Genomic DNA, 20007 nt, shown 5'->3' with positions numbered 1-20007 from the left:
TACCCTTAGGTGTTATGTTAAGAAATCTATGTCCAGCAGAATACTGTGATGGCTTCATTGAATCTGCCCACCGCGGTCTGTTAGACATCCATCGCTGTCAGCAGACTCGGGTTATCTGCTGAATTTAAGTCAGGTCCCTTTGTTTTTTTTCCTGGGTACCACCATCTCTTTGGTTCAGCTATGGGCCTATTGGCTGAGGCCTGCTTTTAGAAGAAACCTGAAAACTGATAGGGATTCCAGTTGTTTGGGAAACTGTGTAGGCAGGGACACATATGTACATAGTTTTATATAACATAGAATCATATGTAAGACATGGTATATATATACATGTAGCATATATTTTATATTAAACAATATGAAAGTATTGTTTATTTCATATATGTATACATACACAAGTCATATAGCTATATATGTAATTCATGTGATACTATCTATATAATTAGAACTCCATATATCTTTTTATCATTAATGTATCTTATGGTATATGTGGATGGAATAAGTTGTTTTTCCAAGAATACTGTTAGTCGTGAGGAAGACATGAGTAGCAGCCCTGCTTTCTGGATAGGGAAGGGCTTCATCTGTTTCTGAAAGGCACATGCGTCACTTGTCTCGGTTGTGAGGATTTTCAAGGCGGATAAGGAACTTAGGAGAGCAGCCAGGACCACAGGGAGACAAAAACTCTGTCACAGTACACATGGGCTCAGACCCCTAAGGAAGGTCCAACGACCACTGAAATGAGACACATCAGCCCCAGAGATGGCCAACCTGTACAAGAGTAACCAGAACTCAGAGTCCCACAGCCCTTCAGTGCCAAAAGAAACTGTTAAAAACAGCAATAAAGAAGGACTTAGAGGAGAGGCCTGGGAGGGAGGCTGGGCTGCACAAGTGAGAGCTGAGGTCTTACTGCTGTAGCTTTCTGAATAAACCCACTCCTTTGTGAAGCTCATCACAAGCTCTGAGGTGCTCTAATGTTGGTTAGTGAAGTAGAACTTACTAACTCCAACACAAAGTGTTGTGAATGAACTTACTGTGATGTGAACGAGCTAGCTAGCTTGCTTGCTTGCTTTCTTTCTTTTCCTTTTTTTTGGGGGGGGGTAAGAAATTCATGTAAATTCTGCCACTTAGGACCAACCAGCTTTTCTCCGTGTGTGTTTCTATGCTTTTCATAAAACAAGACACTAACCATATTCCAGAGGTACTGTTAAAGTGTTTTCTTTAATATCCATTTAATTTAGCTACTGTACAGTGTCATCATTGTATTTTAATGGCTGTGCACTAAAGGCTTGATTCACTCGATGAGAGAGCAGTGATAGAATCTACCCAAGTTACTTTCAAGTCAAATGAAAACGGATGTTCTATCAGGCCCGTGAGTTTTCGGACCCGCCCTTCTCTAAACAAGTCATCTCGTGGACAAAGGAGCCAGCTGTCATGCATCTTGGGGACAGACAAGTGAGGCCACTGACAGTGTTTGGAGCAAGTCCCCGTGGGCACTGTGGTAACACAGGTGCATGTCAGGATCCCAGTAGCTCACCTCTGCACACGGCTGCTCTGGGGGGGGGGTCACTTAATGACAGACTCCCTGCCAGCCAGAGTACATGGACTCCTGTGACACAGTGTATCTCACTTAGTTTTGCATGCACATGTTCAACCCCACCCTCCCTGGACTTGTGACTACTATTGTTGCTAGCAGGGTCCCTTGCTTCATTTAAAGTTCAACCATCAACAACGTTTTCAGACCCCCGACAACATTTAAGCTAAGGGCTCGAGTCAGTCTATCCTGTGTCCCAGGAATTCTGCAGAGACTTCATAAGCTCCTCAAATGTCCCCAAACCGAAGATCTGCATCTTTTGGGGTAAAGATTAAAGAAGTAAACCCACCAATGCAGAGTGAGGGGAAATGCATTTGGCCTCCCTCAAGGCAAAGTTTATAAAGCACATCCCTAAGTGTCGTGAAGAACTCTAACCCATCCTGGGTACTATGCTGACCACCAGGTACCACTTACAAAACACCTACAAAGTACCTCTTCTGTCATGTGGAAGCCACACAGGGCATTTGAGGGGGAAGGGTAGGATTTAAAGGGCCCAGAGAGATGTCTCAAAAGAATAGTGATGATGCCCTCAAATCTGGCAACCTGAGTTTGATCCCCAGGAACCACATGGGAAGAGAAGAAGAGAACTTATTCTCACAGGCTATCCTCTGACCTCCACATGCACATACACTCACACACAGACACACCTGCACATACTGCTCTCTTTCTCAGCTTTAAACAAAACAAGGACCTTTCATTCACCAAAGCCAATCATCAACATCTTCGGGTCTGGGCATGGGTGTCAGAAGGAATAAGCCTGTCACAGAAAGGTGCTGTGGTGGTCCACTTTGCATGGGATGAGCAAGAGGCAACCCACGGGAGAGCAAGCCACAGTGTCAGCAAACTAGCGCTCGCCTGGGCAGTTCTTCTAAACATGAATGCTTTTATTGTTCCTTCGGAGCAGGCAGTTCTGAATCTTGCACAAGGGGAAGGAGATGCAGAGATAAGTACAGGCCAGAATGACCGAGGCTGCCCAAGGCTGGCTCTTTAGGAGAGTGAGCAGCGAGGCCTTCCTCATAACCCCACCGTCCCTCCAGATCTCTTTGCATCTCCTGTCTTCTTCATCTGACTCTCTCTTTCTACATCTCCCTCTCTCCCCACCTCCCCCTCTCCCTTCCTGTCTGTTTCTCTTTTCTGATTGAACAGGGACACACAGGTTTCATTTCCTTGATTCAGACAGAAGGAGTCAACACACCACCAACACTAGAGAAGAGGCGTGAAACGCAGGAGGGTAGGTGCCAGGTTTCAGACTGCATAGGAAGGACCCCTGCTGCCCTGGGGGCTGGGCAGGAAGCACAGATTTGAATGTCTACACAGGATGGGAGTCTTCCTGGGAGGCCAGGAGCCTTTCCTCTTGACAGGCAGAGGCCATTGCCACCAGCCTGGCACCTGGCTGTCTCCTGGAGAATCATCCAACAGCCCTGGGCAGTTGCTGTCTCCAGGTAAGCTGCCAGGCCAGGTCTTCCTTAGTGCTGGCCCATTTCTAACTTGTAAGGCCCAGAGGAGGGCTCAGTAGAAGTCCTCAAGGGGTGCTGGCACTTCTCCCTGTGGTGCTTATGTCACAACCCAGTGCCTGTTCCAGAATCCTCACAAGTTGAGCCTAGATTCATTAAATCAAAATGAAAAAAAAAAAAAAAACAAAAAAAAAACTAGACGCCAGTCAGAAACCACAAATGTCTTTCTTTTCAAGTTGCCCAAACGGTATGGCTATGCAGAGAGCTGACATGCAGGTCACCTAAGCACATGATATGCAAAGCTGTCAGGCAGAAGTGGAGGTCAGTAGATGTTAGTCTGTTACCTGGCCTGCACTGTACTTTCACAAGCTTTGAAAGACGTCCTCTGAGATTAAAAAAAAAAATAGTGTACATTAACTTTTGTGTTTATTTTCAAGGCGAATGCCCTTCCTTCTCCCAAGACTGCCTGGTTATCTCTCTGTGGAGAGACGCTCTATAAGGATCCTTGAGGACCCTGTCTATAGCAAGAAAAGGAGTTCAGGTACCTCTGGGGCAGCCCATTACCTGTGAGGCATTTGAGAGATAAACTGTTAATGAGCTTTCCTGCGACTGTGAATAGCCAGCTTTTCCCAACACTCTCTTGGGCAGCCTAGCTCAGAGTCCAGCACAGTATCCAATGCTGATTTGTCACTGGGGTCTGCTTTATCACTTCCATTTTGCAGAAGAGGCTATGAGCAAGGTCATAAAGCAAGAGCTGCCCGCCCAAGGCTACAGTCAACAAACAGCAGAGCTGAGCTCCGAACTTGCAGTCATCGGATGATAGTATCTGCCTTCTTCTTCCTGCTCTAAGAACTCCATAAATATGTCATCACATATTTAGTGGAGACAAGATCCAAATGTCTGACAGACAGAGAAAGGTGCCCCTTCTATTTGGCTAGAATATAAGCTCACTCTTTACAAGAGCCTGAAACCTAGACAGACTTCTTCATAACAGATCTTGTGCAGAAACTACATTCTGGTCAGACAGTTATACCAATGTGACTGGTGGTTTTCTTTCCTGCTGGTGAAGCTGTCCCAGGGATACTTGGGACTAGCCACTTAACAGTACTTATCTGAAGGCAGGAAGTAAATGCATATGTAGCAGACAGGGTTGAGTCCAAGACTATCACCTATTAAACATGCCTAGGTCACAAACCTTTTTAATAAAACACACTATTCTGTGAGAGACATGTCTTTTCATTTGTACAGTGAACATTTCATTTTTTTGCAAATTTATCATATCACTATGGATTACGCTGTATTTTTTTCAAAAGGGATGCTCAAAGAGAAAGGGCAGCTATATGCGATATCTTTGTATCTAGTCAGAGACCTTCTCGGTTTGTGTACGATTTGACAAAACAGGTTGGGAGAACAAAAAAACTTCTGAGCACTCCTATTTCACCTGATTCTTTTCATTTTTCAAAAATTAGCTGCCAATCTACACACTTTCATGATTATTTCCCAGAGCTTTGCCGGCGCAACTAACAATGAAAAACACGATTTAAACAGGAGCACAGGAATCCAATTTAGTGTTCACGGCGTCCCTCCTCCCACAGTCGGCTAAGCTGCAGAAGACTCCAGGAGTTTGTTCTGTGAACCTTCGTCTCCAGGGCAAATCACTCAGATGTGCAGCCCTGGCTTCACCTTTTTCCCTCAGTGGGCAGAGACTGATATGCAAAAGAAGAAGGGTCAAAGGGAAGTAAGGAAGTCTGTTAAAAATACAGCCAAGGGGCTACAGGGATACCGCAGTCAGTAAGCGCTTGCTAGGCAAACGTGAGGACCTGAGTTTAATCCCAGGAACCCTCAGAGAAAGCCTAGCATGCAACTGTAATTCCAGTGCTGGGGAGGTGGGGACAAAAGATCTGTGAGGCTAGATTGACAGCCCATTGAGCCAGTCAGGGGCAGACTCTGGTTTGGAAACCATAATGGGAGAGATTGAGGGAGATTCTCCATTTTGCCCTCTAACCTCTACACATGTGAGTGCACACATATACATGACCATTTGCGCACACACACACACACACACACACACACACACACACACACACACACGAGGGAAGGAGAGAGAGAGAGAGAGAGAGAGAGAGAGAGAGAGAGAGAGAGAGAGAGAACACAAAGTAAAGATTGCTTCCTAATAAGAAGGCATGACCGAGGACCTGTTCTGTGACATGTAATAGAAAATGGTGGAACCAGGCACTGTAGCTCACTCTTGTAATCCCAGGCACACATTTGAGAGCAGCCTAGGCTACATGTGAGTTTATGAGTTTCAGGTCAGCCTGGGCATCGGAATGAATCCCCAGGCTAGAGTCAACAAAAGGAAAGATGCTGGATCTTATACAAGGAAGGCTATTTTAAAAATGTAGACAATGGAATTGGAGGCGAGAGGTTCACACGTGTGCTGATGTGACACTCTGTGGTGCCTTGGCTTCTCTCCTCCCTCAGGTAAACCGTGTCCACCCAGCAAAGCCGTGTTTCCTCTCTATCCTCCCCACCGGCCGCCCACTCCCGGCCACTGAGGAGAAGCACACAGTTGCAATTAAGATGCTTTCTGATTTGGACCATCAACAGTGGGTGCTGCTTAAGTAGCTTCCTCAAAAAGAACTGGCTTTTCACACTCCCATCATTTAAGGGAAGAACCGTTTAGGGGAAGAAAGAACAAGCTGGGAAACATTGTCTTCTGAACTCTACTCTGTCTGTATGATGTAGTGTGCTGGAAGGGAGATACAGCAGCGCGGACGAGATTTCCATCTTTAAAATACAGCAACGGCTTCCACAAGACTGATCCACACAGATAATTCCCGAAGGAAGTGCTGGTAATTTGTAATTGTGAAGAGAAGGCAGAACCCGGTTCTCCCAAGTTCCTATTTGGTCTAGTTTCAAAGATAAGTGCAAACTTAACAACATTTTTTAAAAAAAAAAAATTAGTAAGAGAATTCGGTGTCACAAAAATTACAATATCTCACTGTGACTTTTGGCGGTGAAATTATGTAGACAATGCAAGTAAATTCCATCACGTGGATACTTGAAAAATACAACCGCCAAGATGTATGTGGTGGGGGAGAAACCACTTGTACCTCCATAAGGTTAAGAAAGTGCGCCTCTGAAGCACGTGTTTCTACAATGCCATTCTACTTCAGCTAAAAGGGCTTGGGTTGGTTGGTTTGCCAAAAGGCTTTTATTTGGTTTGGGCCTAAAGAAGTCAAGCCGTGCAGAGCTTCATAGAGGTTTGGAAGTCCTCACGTGCAGACTGACCCAATGTAACTGAGAAGGTGCTCTGACTTGACTGTTCACTGTGCTATTAAGAAGGACTTCCTAGGTCCCAGCATACCTTGCTTTTCACGTTCCTTATCGTCTCAAGAGACGGGACACTGTTCACACTCCCGGGTCAGCACCATCACCGAACTTGTGACATACACTGGCCTTTTATTACTTTTTTTTTTAAATATAAAAGCTCACTTTAGCACACCCCAGCCGTATTAAGGAGCGTCTAGCCTTTGCTCCAGAGAGGAGTAAGAATTGCTGATGGCCTGCTTGTTGTCACTTAGGTAGGGCAGGCCACATGCACTCTGTGGCCATTTTCCCGAATGTACTAGAACTGATGTTGGTGCTATTATAAAAATCAACTACAAAAATCAACTATCGTCACTTAAAATGAAATCACTTTTTTTTTTTTGGTTCTTTTTTTCGGAGCTGGGGACCGAACCCAGGGCCTTGCGCTTCCTAGGCAAGCGCTCTACCACTGAGCTAAATCCCCAACCCCATGAAATCACTTTTTAACAAAAATAAAAACTATTAAAATATTAATTCGTAATGTGTTCTCTCTTCAAAACTATGTTCACAGTACTGTAATTTATATCCAAATACTGAGTTCCCTAAATCACATCATGGTCTTTTAAGGACTTCAGTACTTTGGGAAGTTATCTTGTTCACCCGATTTCTACTGGGATAAGCAAGATGCTTGTAGTGTCAACAGAGGGGGAAATCAGTTATATGATGCCAACTGTGGGCAATAAACTTAACAATGACAGAAAAAAAATGCCACTTGGTTGTCTGCATTGACCTTCCAGTTAGATCCTAAGGATTTAACTAAAAAATTTTCAAAAAAAAAAAAAAAAAAAAAGAAAGAAAGAAAAATTCTATGATATGGGCTCAGTAGCTGTGTCCCCTGACCCAGACCAGGAAGCATCTTCAAGACGGTCATGCCAACGCCACGCATCATGGACAAGATAGAGACCTATTTGTAACAAGTGTCCACCCAACCCAGGTTATCTGGATGGGCTTTAGAATCCTTCACCTTCAACCTACAAGGTCCTCCCTCATGCAAACCCAGGAGACAAGGGTCATCAGCTGAACCTCACGGAACCTCACAACTTCCTCATTTGCACACTTACAAAAATCGGTGTGTCTATTTATAAACGGGCAGAAACTGCTCTTTAGAAAGCCAAACACAGGGAAGCTTGGTTCTCATGCCTGCCTGGACTGTTGTCATTCTGCAGTCTCCCAACGGACAGCAGCGATGAGCTTTCAACGTTCCAAGTCTTTTTCAGGAAAGTTCATTACTTCGACAAAAGTCCCGTGTGCTCTTAATTCGGGAGAAAGTCCTTTAAATTCGATCGGACCTATATTACCTCGTGATAAAGCACCAACACATTCTTGGTGGGGAAGAACTAGAACTTTCCAAACCGTGTTTTAAAAAGTAACTGCTAACCTTGGCTTTAAGGACCTGACATACATAGGCGCTGGCTTTCATTCGATGAAGCGGGAGACACCATTTACCTTTACTTTAGTTTTCTACTCTACCCAAAACTCAGCACAAATGAGGGAGAAAAGGTCACTTTTTTTTTTTCAGGCTGAAAGTGGGGCTCGCGCTAGGGGGTCGATGACTTTCTCTAAGCTTCCATTAAGAAGGCTGGGGCACTTTTTAAGAGTGTCTCTCACGTCAGCTTACAAAAGGTCAACTCCTCATTTCCAAGTCTCTTAAAGATGATAAATTAAACATTTTTTTCCCCATTAGGTCAAAGGAACGGTCTTGTGGAATTTTATTTGCTCCAAATTTACCAGTGAAAATGTGATACAACTGAAAATGATCTGAGCTTGCTAAGTTGGTCCTCACGGAAGGCCCAGCTTTGGCACAAGATTATTCCAAAGCACACTGTTCATCTTCTAACAGTCTGAGCACGACAGAAAATATCATAAAGTGTAAGTCAGCTCGGAATCTCAAAAACGTAGCGCGCGCGCACACGCGCGCACACACACACACACACACACACACACACACACACACACTAGGAGTTTGAAGAACACTCTTCATTAATTGGTTGTCTCAACAATTTAGTCAAAATACCACATACAGCAGAAAGAAAGAGAAGGGAAGAGTCTGTGAGACAGCAAGGAGGACAGCTTGAGAGACAGGGTCAGGTTTCTTAACAGACTCTGTAGTCCGTTATACCTAACCCTCCACCCATCACCTTAAACTTTGCTTTTGAAAATGGCGGCAAGTGTCAGATTTGCTGCTGAGGTGAGCTGCTCTCAAAAAAAAAAAAAAAAAAAAAAAGAAAAAGAAAAACAACAAACCACCCGAACCAATGCTCACTCGATTGAGTGAAGATGAAGAAAGCTCTTTTGCTCTAATTAGGGCCCATTTTAAGCAATTCGTTAAGCCATGGCCCCGCGCCACAAGCCATCAGGAGGTGGAGCATGGGTCTAATTTGAGAGCAGAACACACAGACGGTGCCTAATGATGTTTTCCATCACCACCAGACAGGGAGCTGGGCAGGGGTGGCAGGGAGGCACTCTGGATGATGGCTGCTCACCAAAACCTCCGGCAGGAGATGGAAGGAACGCACGCATGCAGGCTAACTCAAGCCAAGCAAGTACAACAAGAAGCCAAACCATGTGACACTCACCAACAGGACTGTACCTCCCCAAGGCCACAGGAGAGCTGGCTCTCTCTGCCACGCAAATCCAGAGTTGGTCTGAGTCCCCTCAGAGTAGCCACTTGGGAAGGACCCTGGTCCCTGGATGAGCCTCAGATCCCTGTTCCTCTTCCTCCAAGGTCCCAGTCTGGCCCTCACACACCACTGGGGTTCAGAGAAAGGTAGAGCCAGTCGCCAAGTATGCAAAGGAGGAGGGAAGCTGGTTTTCTCTCAGGGAAGCACTCACACAGGAAGGGAGCCTATGCTTCCTGTCTTAACCCATGAGTTCAGAAATCATTCGGATGTCTGATTTGTCAGACATAGGGTGGGAAGGGGTGTTCTTTCGTCAACAGGAATTACGACTTGCCCCTGGCAAGACATGGTCACAGGAAAAGCACCCCTCCCAGGCCCGCAAAGAAAACCAATGGCCTCCATGCCTGAAACTTGGGCTTTTTCACCTTTTTCTTTTTTAAACACTTATCACCAGCTGTTTGGCTGAAGACACCCTGGCATCCACTTGTTTATTATAGTCTAACGTGAAAACGGGAAAACGCCTGGGAAAATAGTTTGCCGCTTGTCCTTAGATTGTGTCTCAGCCAGTGTCTGTGCCCCTTTGAGATTTTGCCATGAAGAACTCATAGGATCCCCCCCCCCCACAAAACCAGGGCAGATACCCATTTCTCCCTTTAGAAATATTTTGCAAATCATACTTTTGTTGGCGGGTATGGTTCATTTATAACACATAGTAGTACTGTGTGCAAAAATGCTTACAAGCATCTTAAAACAATTGTTATATTATCATCCAGCTGCTAAGGGCTGTACCAAACAAACACGACTGAAGAGGAGATACTGGAATTCTAAGAACAGAAGCATATATTCCAGCCATGGGACAAAGTACCCTGGGGTTTAAAGCCCTGCACTAAATGAACAGGAATGTGAGGAAACAGTGGTTTATATGAAGCACACCGGTGTGAGCATTTCCTCAGCCCTACAGTTATGCATCCTAAAATCTAGAGTTTTAAAAAAAGTGCCCCCTCCTGTTTATTTGTAAAAAAAAAAACACACAAAAACCCAAGATCTCTTTCAAGATGTGTAATGGATTTCTGCTTCTCTCTCTGTATCCCCAGGAGGGATCACTTGTTGCAGTCACAGGTCGTGTGTTTTCCTGGGAAATGTTAAGGGTCTTCGCACAGCAAACCTAGGCAATGAAGTGAGCTGGGAGAGCTCCAGGAGAGGAAGCGGTCCCCCTCACAGGTTTCTAGCCAGAGAAGGAGCTGCCGTTAAGAGGAACCACGGTGTCCCCAAAATATGTCTGTCTTAAAAACAGGCATCAGCAGCTAATGGCTCCCAAGGAACTCAAAGGCTCTTAGTGTGCTGAGATCACATCCCACTTTCCTTAGCACACGGCAAGCGCCACTTACTTTAACCTAGACTGCTTTGAAACGTCAAATATTTCAGGGGACATAATGCTCTTCTCGCTAGCGTTGATGAATCCTGACTAACTGCAGTGACAGCACATGAATGTGCAAAATTTGGCAACCCCTCAAAATTACCTAATAGTATACAATTAACACTATGTCCCGGTTTGCCATCACAGAGAGACCATTTTATTTCATATTTTAAAAAAGAGTCAAAAGTAAATAAGATGAAGGAAATTAGTTCCCCATCTTAGGTGTATTGAATGTTAAAACTTCTCTCATCGCTGCTTTCAAGCCTCTCTCAAAACACGCAGTGTGTGTGCTCTGTGCATGTGCAAGCAGGTGTGTGCACATATGTACACATGTAATTTATTTCCTATATATTAATATAAGTAATCCTGATCTATCTATCTATCTATCTATCTATCTATCTATCTATCTATCTACCATCCTGTCAGATTTCAGAAGTTCTGACATTGTCCTGAACAATGTGCTGTTACATTAACCAAATATGAAGCACACAAATTCAAATCAAGGAGAAGACTTCCTCAGGGCAAAGAAACATCATTCTAATCCTCAGCCTTCAGTTTAGTAAAGAGAATGTCAGGGGCATACGGCTCTGCTGGGCTTTAGTTCTTTTGGGCAATAAATTAACCATGATCTTAATTTCTCAACAATGGTAATGCTACAAGAACAACCACCATTTGCTTTCTCTCTAGGAGACAGTACACAAACTTCTCGAAAGAGTCAAACGTCACACGCATCCACACTATTAGCAGCTCCTGTCTGCTTGTGAGGCCGCCATGGTGGGCTATTATTGCTGTGATGGCTTCTAAATTTGGGGTTTGGCCCTTAAATTAAACCACCAATGAATTAAACAAACAGGTTCTTTGGAATTTCTTAACTCTAGGTTTCAGTGGTCACCATGAGAGAAAAACAAAACAAAACAAAACACGAAAGCATCAGACTCGAAACATTTTGGCCATCAGCTCTAGTGCCTTGCATGTCTGGGACGAATATTTTATTCTACGACAAAAGGAACAGCCATGTGTGTTTGCGGGGAAAGTTGAAATTATTCATGTTTTACCAAATGAATTGTATCGTCAGTGAAGTGCCCTACTGTCATTTACATGGATGTGCCTACATTATGTCCTCAATACATGTTCTGTGAATTATAGGGTGCTGATCCAAGTAAGCAGACAAATCTTTTGTCCTGGATATTTGTTCCCGTTTAAATTTTGTGTCTTATACCAAGTAATCTGATTTGTCACTGAAACAATTTGGACATGTACTAACATAATATGAATAACGTTTAAACTGTTACTTTGAAAAATCTCACAAAAAAGAATGAATTTATTCTCCTAGAACAAATATCTTCAAACAAAGACCCTGAAGCAGGCTCTGGGATTTTCTTACTGACTTCACCCCCGTCTCGATTCATAACCCAAACGAACCAATCGTTAAAAGCCTTTCAATGTCTATGAAAAAGTATTATGTATTTTATACATTTTCAACGTTTTAAAAATTCTTCTACAGGTAGGTTGGATCAGTAAAGGGCTATTTCCCTAACACCACTTTGGTTTTTTAAGTTTAAAACAAGGTAGCTCAAAGGTGAAATAGGTTGTCTGCAGCAGGGAGAGAAATTATGCGTGGGTTACTTGAGCAAAACCGCACCTTAAAATTCACTCTAGGTGGGCTCCAGCCCGAAAGAAAATGGAAACGGCTTCTGGCTCAGACCTTTTGAATTGATACCCCTTTGGGTCACCAAATGCCATATCCTGTACTCCCAAATTAGAAGGAAATCAAAGGCTCATAAGATTCCTTGGGAATCACCAGTGATGCTTGGCAATTTTAAAATGCATGTTTCCAATAATTTGCAAGCGTCCTGATGCTTATTTGATAACAGGGTCTCCCTGCGACAGTTTCATGACCTGGGATCAGACAGGGCGATGAGAAAAAGTACGCGTTTCAATACTCAGGCCATTTCTGTTTTGCACAAAGCAAACTCAGACAGGATCTTATCAGTAGAGCAAATAGCTGTCGCATCAAAAATAAGGAAAGTCTTTACCCATGACTTTGAAAACGCTGGCTTCTGTAATCTCGCTAGATATGTCGATATAAGCCTAAACAGAAAAGCAGAACGTGCTCTTCCTGGGACCCCGGGCTACTCAGAAGTGCCTCAACTGGCCTGGTCTCGCACCTGCAACCCCAACCTAAAAAGACAGAGGATTTGACCTAAGTCAAAGCTCTCACAGTCCTCAGAAAGGAAAAGACAGAAGTGAGCGACACGGACACTATGGATTTCGAATGACTTTTCCTTTCTTTCCTACTCCTACTTGAAAAAACAAAAATCCACCAGTTACCCCAAGTTTTCCTACTGAAATTTAATTCGAAAACACTCACGTGGATTTGTGCGCCGCGCTTTGGGGGCCAAGAATGATCCTGGGGCGCGAAGAGCAGCCGGGGATCTGGGGACTCCTGCACCCCGCGGGACCTACCGGGTCTCCGCCTGCCGCGGTCTAGCGTCCCGGGATGGGCTGCACTGCGCCGGGCTGCTGCTGTCGCCGGCCCGGGCGCGGCCGCACAGGCACTTGTTAGAGTGCCCTGCTAAGTTGGCCGCGGAGCAATTCCCAGCTTTCTTTCACAATGACTTCCTCAAGTTGCTCACTCGCATTGTTCCCCATTTCTCGCCACACTCCCCGCCCCCCGCGGGCTCCGACCCGGCTCCGAGCCCCCGGCCGCCCGGCCGTCCCGCACGACAGCGCCGCCCCGCTGCCAGCGCACCTGGCCCGGGCTCACCGCGCCACCACCTGCGGCCGCCCGGAGCGCGCGCCCCTCGCCCCGCACCGAGCAAACTTTGGGCTGGCGCACGCGATCCGCCTCCCGCTCGGCTTGTCCCACAGTCCACCCGGCCCGCGCTCACGCCACGCGGCTTCGGGACCCCGGCGGCGACGCGGAGCCGGGCACAGGGAGACACCGTCCCGTCCCCGCGCCCGCCGCCGGGTCCCGCTTGCAGACCGCAACTCTGCGACCCGCCGGGCCGCGCATACAAAGTTTGCAGCCGCACGGGGCTCGGGCCCGGCCGCCGAGGGTCGCCGGGCGACGGCGGGCACCGGCCGTACCTGCTGGCGCCGCCGGCGGCTGCAGCCCGCTTGCCCGCGCCGGGCCCGCTCGGCGCGCCGCCGCCACCCCCGCGCGCAGCGCGCCCGGGCCCTCCCCTCGGCGCCAAGCTTCCTCATTCCAGCGGAGCATCGCGCCGCTGCCCCGCGCAGGATGCGGCGGCCCGCGCTTTGCCCGCGGGCTGGTCCGGCTCAGCCGCGCCACCGCGGGACCCGCGCTCGACCCGCAGGGGTGCGGCACGTGCGGGACCCGCGGGGAGGGGGAGGGGCCTCCGGGCCGCAGCGCCACGCGCGGGACAGCCGGGCGGTCGTGACACAGGCTCACTCGCCCAGTCGGGGGGACACGGGACACTGTAAGGCACTTTCCCTGGTGTCTAAGAGCAACCGCTGCGTGTGCACAGCCGAGTCCCTGAAACTGGGACCCCTGGGTTCCCGCGTTGGGGCTCAGACCCGAAGGTACTGATGCCCACCCTAGGGGGTGGGAAAAGTTGATCCAGTGCGATTGAGGAGAAGGTGCAGTTCATTTTCCCAGACAACCAATGGAATACCTCTCGCGTCTCTTCCCTCCCACCTGCTTACGGCAGAAGTTAGGATGGCGCCTTACATCCCGGCCTGTGTGCACGCGCCAGCGTGGAAGGGGTCTGTGGGCAGAGGTGGGAGCAAGGCAATCCTGCACCACGCTCCACGGCTCCGCAGACCTCTCCCAGGCATGTCAGGCACTGAGTGCCTGCGTAGAGTCAGGACTGCAGCTCACTCTACAAAGAGCCCATCATCCTTCTGATTAGCTGGGCCACACCCGAAGGGGGCCAGACAGGCAGTAACCCTGAGCTCAGAGGGAGAATCTTGAATTCCATAGACACAGCAGTGTCCCTGCCTGGGTGGGGGTGGGCTTGCCTCACCATTTTTCAAAACCACTTAGTAAGGCACAAAATTAAACTCCGGTGTACCCTTGAGAGGAGAACAGGCAGCTATAGTGGCTGGGAGGAAGGCTCTGGGCCTCAAAGGGATAGATAGATAGGTTGTGCAGGTGGAAAGGAAGACACAGGCTTCCCAGGTGGCAAGAGGAGTGAGCCACAGGGACAGGCAGACAATGCGACTCCAGGGCAGTTGAGTGTGGTTGGGAACACAGCTGTCTAGATAGTTGTGATCTGGCTTCCGTAGCAGACCCATGCAGCTCTACTGTTCTGGAGAGAAGTCCTTTCAACACATAGACAAGTTTTCTTGGACAGCTTAGACAACATCTACCAGTTTGTTTTTGAACATGTGCCACTGGAGAGATCCTGAGCCAAGTCAACTCATGGGTCAAGCCCAGGGAGACCGGACTTATAAACTGCTCTTCGATCTTACTCCTCGTTCTCCCTTTTCCTTTGTGATATTTTGTGAGTGTTCCAAACTCTGGTTGGCTTCCTTGTGTCCAGGAGTTGCCTCTAGAAGAATTTGCTGACGCTAGAACCAGAAAGTGCAAGGTGCAAGGGGATTGAGGCTAGATTGGTGGTAAGGGGTCTTGGATATCTCTAGTTCTTAGACGTTCAAGCACCCTTAAGACGTCAGACGTGTCTCTTTTAAATGCTTGCCTAGTCCTACGGAATGGATTCAGACACGGTTATCCGGCAAGGTGTGCTCTTCTAAGTGTACAAGTCCAGATACCTGTGCTTTCTGATACCAGCTTACAACCTCCAGGCCTGTTTCCACGTCATAACTTAGGGTAATAACAAAGTCTCCCCCAAGGGATCGTTTGAGAGTTAAAAAGGGTCTATGGAGGATGCTGCCGTTAATGCTGGAGGAGCAGAAGTATCAGTGAATGTATTTATTATTTATCCCATTAACCACCAACATCTCTCTGTGGTGGGGTGCACTGCAGAGTTAGGTTCTAGGGTCCCTTCTCTCGCTCCCCCACATGCACGTGGAGCTACAGTTGTAATTTGGGGGTCTCTGGACAGATACCAAGAGACCAGAGGTCACTTAAAACATTGATGCCCTTAGAGGTAAAAAAAATGATAAATTTTATGCTGGCTGTTTTGTTTATGAATTAATATCTTGTATTGCCACTTTCAGAGTGTTAGGAGTGTTAGCACTTAATGTGTTCGGGAATAATCACCGAATAACCAGTTCTTTAGCAAGGTTTTTGTTGAAAGAATAAACACCACCTGTGGAATTAACCCCAGGTTCCTTGTTCAGAGCTTAGTCCTGTAAGGACTCAGCTGGGGACTTTGTTCTCACAAGGGCTGGAAGACAGTTTGAGGAAAGGGAATTTTACAGTGTCTGGGATACTGTGAGTCAGCTAACAAGTCATCAGTTTTCTGAAGTGGCCTAATCTTTCCCAGCTTGAGGCTCCTGTGTTTAGTGGATCTTCTCCACAGGGGTGCTAATACTTAGGTGAAACTTGATGAAATGGGAACATTTCATCTGCCTTGTTCATCTGCCTTCCTTCCTTCTTTCCTTCCTTCCTTCCTTCCTTCCTTCCTTCCTTCCTGCCTTCCTGCCTTCCTGCCTTCCTGCCTTCCTGCCTTCCTGCCTTCCTGCCTTCCTGCCTTCCTGCCTTCCTGCCTTCCTGCCTGCCTCCCTCCCTCCTTCCTCCCTCCCTCTCTCCCTCCATCCTTCCTTCCTTCCTTCCTTCCTTCCTGCCTGCCTGCCTGCCTGCCTGCTTTTCTCCTTCCTTCCTTCCTGCCTGCCTTCCTCCTTCCTGCCTTCCTCCTTCCTTCCTTCCTGCCTGCCTTCCTCCTTCCTGCCTTCCTCCTTCCTTCCTTCCTTCCTGCCTGCCTTCCTCCTTCCTGCCTTCCTCCTTCCTTCCTTCCTGCCTGCCTTCCTCCTTCCTGCCTGCCTTCCTCCTTCCTGCCTTCCTCCTTCCTTCCTTCCTGCCTTCTTCCTTCCTTCCTTTCTTCCTTCCTTCCTTCCTGCCTGCCTGCCTGCCTTTCTCCTTCCTTCCTTCCTTCCTTCCTTCCTTCCTTCCTTCCTTCCTGCCTTCCTCCTTCCTGCCTTCCTCCTTCCTTCCTTCCTTCCTGCCTGCCTTCCTCCTTCCTGCCTTCCTCCTTCCTTCCTGCCTTCTTCCTTCCTTCCTGCCTGCCTGCCTTTCTCCTTCCTTCCTTCCTTCCTTCCTGCCTGCCTGCCTGCTGTTCTCCTTCCTCCCTCCCTTCCTCCCTCCCTTCCTCCCTCCCTCTCTCCCTCCCTCCCTCCCTCCCTTTCTCCCTTCCTTCCTTCCTTCCTTCCTTCCTCCCTTCCTTCCTTCCTTCCTTCCTTCCTTCCTTCCTTCCTTCCTTCCAGGTTGCATACATCCCAGGCTACTCTCAAACTCATTATGTAACAGAAGATGACATTGAATTCCTCATCCTCCTGCCTCCGCCTCTCCCCAGGATCACAGGTGTGCTACCATGTTCCCCGTGCCATTGTTCAGTTAACTGTAGTTTTCTTCAGTTTTAAAGAACCTGCTAACATCAGTCTAATGGGTGCTTGTTTTCCTCCAGGCACCAGGAGGGAAACAACACCATTTTTTTTTTAAATAACGGGAAAAGAATTCTTTGGTACATAGTTTTTCTATAAAGTTAGCTCAAGAGAACTTGGCCAATCTATTCGAGAAAGGACAGGAGCAAGAGGCGGGAACTGAGGAGTTGTGTGCACTGTTGTTAACAACGCCCAATCCTTTGGTTTCTTTTTCCCAGTTTTCATGACTTCCAGCTTCTGCTTCTTCATCTTTGAACACCAGTGGTGGCTGCTGGGCTGTGTGACGTCTGTCCTGGATCCTGGGTTTGGGTTCCCGTCTTGGTTTCCTTCCTTTTATTCACAGACCGCTGAAGTGAAGGACAGTGGACCAAGGAACAAGGGGTTGGGTGAGGGTCCCATTGGCAGTAGGGACCCTGGGAGGCCCCTGGGAGCCCAGAAGAAGCCCCTCTTGTGAGCTCCCTTGGCAACCAGGCAAAGGTCTTGTCCTCTGCTTCTGAAACACAGAGATTCACTTTCCAGACTCCCGTCAAAGTGTGCCACAGTTCACAACCTTACCTCTTCCATTTCTTCTCCGAAATGTCTTTACCTTATTACTTTTGGATATATAAGAGTTGGTCCTCAGATGTTCAAAAATAACCAATTTTTAAAAAAAAAATTGGCAATATATGCTTAGACTGAAAATTAAACTTAGAAACAGTGATTTGGGAGCAAGAGGTTTATATAAAAAGCTTTCTGATGAAAAATTCTGAAAATGGTTCGAGTGAGTACAGATAGACATTGCTCTGACCTGAGAAAGCCAGACAGCAGGCTTGTGGGAAACTCCGTTGACTTTATTAGACAAGAAAGATTTGGAATGCTGTTTTTGAAAATAAAAATACTCAGGTAGCATGTGATAACTCAGTTGTTCGGAAATTATTTACTTATTATTTTAGGTGGTGTTTGGTACTCCAGACATCATAATTAGGCATCAGGAGGTTGGGGATTTAGCTCAGCGGTAGAGCGCTTGCCTAGCAAGCACAAGACCCTGGGTTCGATCCCGAGCTCCGAAAAAAAAAAGAAAAAAAAAAGAAAAATGAATCATAATTAGGCATAAGGAGATGTGTGGTCTTGTTCCTTACAGGGCTCAAAATCTACTGCAGCAGAGGAACAGTTAGATAATTTCATTTCAGCTCAAAGATGTGTCTGGATAAAATCCTCTTAGAACACAGAGGGTGAACTCGGCAGTTACTAGGGCTTGGGAAGCTTCGTGGACACAGAGAGGGGGGAGAAGGGGAGAGGACACAGATCTAGAGGAGGTGCTTTCTTCTCCACAGCTAGGCAGGGCCCCTTAAAAAAACCCCTCTCAAACAACAAAACAAAACAAACCAGAAACAACAACAAAACCTACCCCCAAATTGTAGTAGGTTTTGAAGCCCTCTCTGAGCCTGACTCAGCTCTGTGATGGGATTTCCCAGGACTGACGCCCATCTCTGATGCAACAGTGTCATCTCATTTTACATAACATCAAAGGTCAGAAAGGGTCACTCACCTGGGTTTGAGAAAAAACAGAGACCTTCAGCTGAGGGACAGAAGCTTGAGCAAGCTTTTTGGGCGATCTATGAGTCTTTGGCTTCTCTACACCGTAGTTTCAGCTTTCTAAAATGGGAAATATAGCCAGGTGATGGTGGCACTCACCTTTAATCCCAGCACTCATGAGGCAGAGGTAAGCAGATCTCTGAGGTCAAGGACAGCCTGGTCTATAGAGTGAGTTCCAGGACAGCCAAGGCTATACAGAGAAACCCTGTCTGGAAAACCAAAATGAAATAAAACATCAATCAATCAATCAATCAATCAAGGGACATATTGATATATGTCCATATCTCCATCATGGTAACAATAGCAACAATCCCTTGCTCAGAAATGTTTTGGGGTCTATGTTTCCTGCAGTGGCTTCTAAGCACGTGCAAGTGCTTAGTGGTTTTTAGAATGTAGTTTTTAAGGGGTTGGAATATAAATCTTGTCAATGTTTTCAACCACAAGTCTGTCTTCTCTTTCTCTTTCCATTCACCTTTTAATCCAGGATGCCCCTTCTCTGGTTCCTTCCAGTTTGTCCCTCCCCATCCAAAGCCCTTCCAGCTGCCTCTTTCTCTGTGGCCCTCACACTTCCTCTGCTTGGAGGAGCCTCTGCAGATTTTTAAGATGTTAGCCTACCAGACAGAAGGTAATGAAAGTAGATGGTCTGGAAGATGCTCCCAGGTTCTCCACTGGAGCTAACCTAGACTAAGTTGTAAGCATAGCATAGCATTGTTTTCTTTTTCCTTTTTCTTTCCCTGAGGAGAGGTGGGGAAAAATTCTGTCATGGGGGGGGCAAGTGTGACTTGTCTTGAGGGTAGCAAGAGAATTCTTATTTCTTTAGGTATTTTAAAGTCCCTCCCCCTAAAATCTTATACACACTTTTCAGATTATTTCAGTGAGTGAAATATTTCAGGACCCTGTCTGCCAGCGACTTCTCCTATGTCATTGGCAACTTAGCCTCCTTCCAAAAAACACTGGCATTACTCAGATGAGGCCTTGCCCAGGTTCCTCCTAGTGGTCAGTGACTTGAAGGCCTCTCCAGTGTCAGAGTTCATTATATTCTCTGTAATCATAATATTTGCTTCTGTGCTTCGGAACTCCTTCAGAAGTCTAGCTTGGCATGTTTTACCTGTCCCTTAACACCTTCCCCCGAAGTCTAATGTGCATCTCATGTTTCCTGTGTCACAGATGGACGCCTTCCTATCCTTCCCTTTAAGTCTTGCCTTCCTTATCTCAGTGAACAGCACCCAGGCATGGCTTAGTCATTCCTCAACCAGTCTCCTCTCTCTGGTATCCAGTCTGTCAGAAGCTCCAGTTTGGCTGTGCCCACAGTGTGGACTTGCAGCCCTATTTCCTATCCTCCCCGTGGTCACTCTGCTCCCCTCACAGAGGTCAGAAATGCCTGGGAAGATGTTGTGTCAGGTTGAAATGCTTCTCTAAAGAAGTCTACACCAGCTCTCCCAGGTCAAAGCCTGGTTCTAG

The 20007-nt window shown here is 47.0% G+C and overlaps 1 protein-coding gene and 1 long non-coding RNA gene across 52 annotated transcripts in view; one reads left to right on the top strand and one right to left on the bottom strand.

Moving 5' to 3' along the window:
• The window catches only part of Ikzf1 (IKAROS family zinc finger 1), an 88887-nt gene extending 74447 nt beyond the window's left edge, over positions 1 to 14440 (bottom strand). For 14 of the 51 annotated variants that reach the window (XM_087583477.1, XM_087583480.1, XM_087583490.1 and 11 more), the window contains exon 1: positions 13537 to 13607. The gene's annotated coding sequence lies outside the window, so the exon portion shown is untranslated. 51 annotated transcript variants of the gene reach the window in all.
• On the top strand, positions 2748 to 4275 carry LOC148001452 (uncharacterized). Its single transcript, XR_015637556.1, has 3 exons — positions 2748 to 3030; positions 3480 to 3583; positions 3765 to 4275. It is a non-coding gene; the product is annotated as an uncharacterized LOC148001452 (long non-coding RNA).
• Positions 14441 to 20007: the final 5567 nt, after the last annotated feature.

The sequence above is a fragment of the Rattus norvegicus genome, chromosome 14, assembly GCF_021556685.1.
Source record: "Rattus norvegicus strain SHRSP/BbbUtx chromosome 14, alternate assembly SHRSP_T2T, whole genome shotgun sequence".
NCBI lineage: Eukaryota > Metazoa > Chordata > Mammalia > Rodentia > Muridae > Rattus > Rattus norvegicus.
Note: the sequence above shows the minus strand (reverse complement) of the source record. Positions and strands in the feature narration are given on the sequence as shown.